This window comes from Cupressus sempervirens, chromosome 8 (assembly GCF_028749045.1).
Source record: "Cupressus sempervirens isolate cs-2001-9-10 chromosome 8, ASM2874904v1, whole genome shotgun sequence".
NCBI classification, from domain to species: domain Eukaryota; kingdom Viridiplantae; phylum Streptophyta; class Pinopsida; order Cupressales; family Cupressaceae; genus Cupressus; species Cupressus sempervirens.
In genome coordinates, this window is record NC_143125.1 from 511,615,423 (window position 1) to 511,621,422 (window position 6,000).

Below are 6,000 nucleotides of genomic sequence, written 5' to 3' on the forward strand. Positions count from 1 at the left end.
TCTGGCCAATGAAGCTCATTTCATCAATCAAAATATATTTGAGATTTTCCATCTCTTGTTGAAAGCTTGTAAGTCTTGTCCCTTCTAGTTGGGAAAAATCTTTAATTGGTATCCACAACTTTGAATGAATGGTAGATGCTCCTATATTGAAAGTTGCAACTCTAGTTGGTGCAAGCAATAAAAGCGGAGAAGGATTTGTCATCGATGTCGTTTGAGGAGATTGATTGATGGCACCAATTAGATAAGACTTTCCCATTCATGTTGTTCCTTGAATTGTCATAAATAAAGGATTTACTACTTGATTGCTTTTTCATTTCGGGTATGAAATTTATTGCTCAGATTGTCTCCTCTTCAATTTGATATTCACTACACCAACTTGTATTTCTATCAATATCTCTTCTTCTTGATATGTCAATTTCAGAAACTACCATATGTTAACCAGGGTGTAATCCAGATATTATTTCCCACTCATATTCTATAGTATTTTCCTAAATGGCTCCATTATCTTTTATCTCAGAATCACTTGAAGGTTCATCATTTTGTGCATGTTCTTGCCTTTGGACATGCCAAGGATTATAGTTGAGTGAGTCCCAATTTGCTACTATAGTATCATCATCATGACCAATGTCTCTCTTGACATTATGAAAAGGTTTGTATAGTATCAAGTTAGACAAACAAAAGTCCACCCACTTATCAAAATCTCGAGGAGGAATAGAAAGCATCTAGGAAAAACTCTAGCAATAGTTGTTTTCTTTCTTAGGCCCCATGTATTATCTCCTCTTCATTTAGGATTATATATACAGGACCTTGATGCATCAATCAAACTAATACCTTCCATACAAAGTGGTCTTGTTTTATAACCATCAACAAAATATTTTTTGAGTTCTTCCTCATTTCCATCATCATTGATTGCCACAGGTTTGAAAACTTCACGTGAGACATTTAGATTAAAAAACTTTCTGCTACACTCCACCAAAAAAAGTTCTAATAACATATGACATGTTTCTTGAGCTCCAATATCTCGTTCAATAATTGTATCTGTTGAAAGCTTTCTATATACCCATAATGCTAAATCATCAGGATTTGAAAGATTTAAAAGACACATCAACATTTGTTGATATGTTTCAGAGCTTCTCTCTGCTTTTGCTACATACTTTGCAATATATTTGATAATTGCATGTCTTGAAAGGATAGGTCATCAATCAACATTGGCCCTCCACAATTGCAGTATGTACCAATTGTGTGTATTAACTCTATCATCATTTCTTGTTGGTTCAATTTTTTTCTCACCTGAATCTACATCAATGTATAACTTTGACCCCTCCAAATTTAATTGCCAAGGAGCATTATACCTAAAACATTGGTGAATACATATCTTGTTAACCCAACTTGTTGAAAAAGGTCAAATAGATAATTAAGACATAATTTATTTAAATTTGATTAGCTTGCAAACCATTGGTCATCTTTTTTTACGAAGGCATGCTTCCTCCTTACAGACTGTGTGTCTTTCAACACAATTGAGTATCTATTCATAATCTTGATCTATATCCATCTCAACGAGTTGTGTTGTATTCTTGAGGCATGGATGCTAACCAAAATTCTGGAAGACCTAAAAATGATAATTCATATATTACTCTATTGGATAGAGGTGGACAACACATATTAATATTTAACTCATTTATAATATGAAACTTACATTTATATTTATTTGATGTGAATCAAGTCTAGGATTCCATGCATAATGGAGTCAAAATATCTCTCTATACTTTTTTGTTCATCCTCATTCAACCAATTAATAGTGTCCATATTTGGTGCCCCTTCGAGCCATAAGAAGCTATGAACATGAGGTGAACCACAATGTTGTCACTCATATCTACACCAAAAGTCCTTTACTTTCATACCTTTTTCAAGTATTTCTTTCTAAACATTGTATTATTAAGTGCATGTAATAAGTGACTATATGTGGATAGTCAATGATATTCTGCCTTCTCCACCTTTGAGACTCTCATGGATCAGTAGGTGGTGTATCAGACATTAGTGCATGTAAATTAGGCCACTGCATATCTGTTGCACTTAATGTGAATAAAATTGTAGGTGTGCCAAGTTGATCAAGCAATTCAGTTAATTCTGCTTTACATTTTTCCTGCTATGGTTTTGTTCTCTTAGACTTGTTCTGAACCGCATTAGCCTATCTGCAAGATTATTGTGTGGCATATTCTCCATATGTTCACATAATTCATTAATAGTAATTGACATTTCTTGAAAGCTCCTTTTTGCAAAAATAGATGTTGAACTTTGTGCATGATGTCTCATTACCATGTTCTACACAAAATACCTAAACCGTGTATGTTTTCCAAAGCATTGATCCCTATATTTGATTAGATGTTTTAAAAATTCATGCAAGTTTACTTGTTTCATTCTAGGCTCTAACCAATCACAACTTCCATCTAGAAACAATGTTGGGAAAGTCATATCCAGCAACCCAGCTGTGACATACTCATTGATAGGTGATGCGCCTATAGATGGCCACTTAATTAAAGTAGACAAAATTGCATCAAGATTATTAACCCAAGCATGAATTAATTCCATTTCCCTTTGAGCAATAGGTGGCCTTGAAGCCATAGAGTTTGTGTGCTCAATTATATTACCTTCATCTGTCTCCATGAGAGGACCTAGGAATACAAGTTCATTTGCATCAGAATCAAACTCTATGTGCACCGTATTTAATCTATGAAAAATATTCTCATCCATATTTCTAGGCAAGTCATTAAGAGAACTTTCATCTATCCTGAAATTTGCATAAAATTTATCATTTTTAACTTTGTATTTCAATGCTCTATAAACAGGATCCCTATTCACAATAAAGTTATATCATGTACTGTGTTGATCCCTTCTTTGAACAATAATGATTTGTAAATGATCAACTATGTGTGGCAAGCCTTTTGATAGCTATTCAACATGTTGGGGAAAACTAATGGTATGTCCTTTATACTTATATGACAATCAGTTGCATGTGTAACTTGTAGTATAGGGTTTACACGTACAATCAACATCTCTTCAACCTGAGTTAAACTTGCAAGCTTTTGTGGTTGGAATCCTAGATCCATATTATTTGAAGATGAAAACCTATGAATTACTATCTCTTGATGACACCTATTGCATATGGACCCTCACTGGTGTGATATACTTTCATTCTTGCATATGACTCCTGACAAACATAACACATATTTGGTGTTTTCAGACCATCTATCTAATATCTAAACGGCGTTTGGAATCTTCTAAATTTGGATTGAAGCATACCATTTGGGTTGGGCATGTTTTCTCTATCATTTTCCAATTCTAAATCAACATTTATGTCACTTCCATGTTGCGGTGTTTTTGGTACATGTTCTATGGATGACGAGCATACATTCTCAATATTTAGTTGATTGATTGTATTTGGAGGATGGTCATATATGTGACTTGGTTGGGCTTGAGGATATTGAACTTGGAATCTTTGTGCATTTTGAGGAAAGACCCTCTCAAAATTACATCGACGATTGTTTCTCTCTGCATGTTCTAGATCTCGATTTTTAATTTCCAGTTGTTCAACCATTATTTTTGCACTTCTTCTAGCATCTCTTTGCATGTGCCCTTGATTTTCTATTACTCTTTATTGTTCTCTTTTAGGTTCTTTTTGTTGTTCTTGTTGATTTCTATGGTATTCTCTATGAAACTCTCTTTGATATTGTCTTTGGTATTCTCTCCTTTCCTCCTTCATCTCAAAATTCAACCTAGATCTCACGATAGCTAGTAGAAAAAAAGCATTAATGAAGTAACATTTATTTATATATAGATGACAAATATTTCACCAATAAATATTATTAAATGTGAATTAAAAAATTTATATAATGTATGCTTGAATGAAGATAAATAACCTTGGAAATAACTAACATATGTTTGTATATAAATGAGAAATACATAACAAATGAACCTTAGTATTAGAATGTAGAAAAAGAAATTGGAGAAAGTTATTGTGCAAGTAGATCGATAAGATTATATAAGCATCAAAATGTATGCATAGAGCATCCATAAATGGAGAGAAACATTGGAGAAATTTTATTAGATTGTTCAAAAATATATTAATAAAGAAGAACAAAAGAGCATGAAGAATGTTTTTTTTTTTTTTAATTAAATTAAAATATTTATGGAAGTGTAGACTTTTATTATGAAATATACAACATCAATATAAATTGTCACAAAAGATTATTACATCATGGAAATCAATAATCATATTTATTACATCATTTTATTGCAAAATAGATAAGTACATGATGTACCATTTTACAATACAAAATACCAATACCAAAAATAATATGAAGTCCATTTTAGAAGATAGTGAATGTTCGCTTTCTAATAGAGTAAAGTAATTGCCAAAACATATGTGGGTCTCCACATAAAAAGAACCAAGAGCATATTCAATACCAATGCCTTAATATCCACCTTCTGTTAACCCAATCATGGGATCGACTTAAGTGAGCTCGAGAATAGGCTTCATGAGTTTGGGTATGTGGAAAGTGGATTTCAAAAAACCGTTGTTGACTTAGTGGGGATTGAAACTTGTCAAAAACCACGTTAGACCACCAAAAATTGTTCTTAAAGACATCTACAACCAAATCTAATGGAATGTATTCCAGTAGTGAAACAATTGGTGGTGTAGGTCTAATATGATCAAGAAAAATCTCCTCTATAAGAGGTTCTCGAGCCAACTCATCTATAATAAAATGATCATATGGAATAACAAATGTTGGCATTTGAGCATTTTCCACTTGACCTATTACGACGCTAGGGAACCATGCTCCTTGGAAGCCATCATCATCACAACAAACTTCCACTTTCATTCCATAGTTAAAATTCATGATGTGCACCTTTAACATAAACATAGTACATAAAAGCGTTTCAATTACATGTATTTAATTCAAAAGAAGAGTATAAAGAAAAAGTTAGTATTGAAATATGCATTAGAAAAAATTACATTCTAATGTTTGAAAATGGTGGCATTGCCTTCCATATTTCAAACATTAAATTTATTTATGCATAAAAATTACATTCTAATATTTTACGAAAAAAATACATTCTAATGTTTGAAAATGGAGGCATTACAATTACATTCTAATATTTGAAAATGGTGGCAGTGCCTTCCACATTTCAAAAATTAAATTTATTTATGCATAAAAAATATTACAATAAAAGACTTAGCAATATAATATTAGAAAAATAGTGGCATTGCCTTCTACTTTTCAAACATTATTGTCTAAAAGTTAAATAGAAATACTATGTAAATAGTAATCTAAATCAAAATACTACATGTAAATTGTAATACTAATTTAAATAGAAATACTATGTAAATAGTAATCTAAATCAAAATACTATTGTCAATCAAAAACTTAATCCAAATCAAAATATTATTCAAAATCTAAATAGTAATCTACATGTACTAAAAGATTGTTATAAATGAAAATAGTAATGTAAATGAAATTAGTAATGTAAATCTAACAAATAATATAAATATATCTACTTTTATATATCAAAATACCAATCTAAATAAAATACGATCGAAATTCAAAAAAAAAATTAAAAATATGAGAAGAAACTTACTTTTATATTTGATGTGACTCTTGAATCTTGATTTCAAAATTTGCAATTCCCTTCTCTAAATTTCTCCTCTTCTTCACCAACTTGTAATCTTTCACAAAACAATTATATTCTACTCGCAGTCTCTCTTTTCTATTCTACTCAACTCTCCAAAAAAAAATTCTAATCTCTTTATTCTACTCTCTGTAAATGCACTCTTATTAGCAACAGAAGAATGAAATGGAAACATTCTTGCATAATCATTCAAACTAACTTTTCCTCTCCGCACAAAAGATTTTTGTCTCCCACCCCACAAAATATTTGCATGGCATATTCATTTATTAAAAATTGAATAGCCAATAAAATTTGAAGTGTTATTATAAGCAA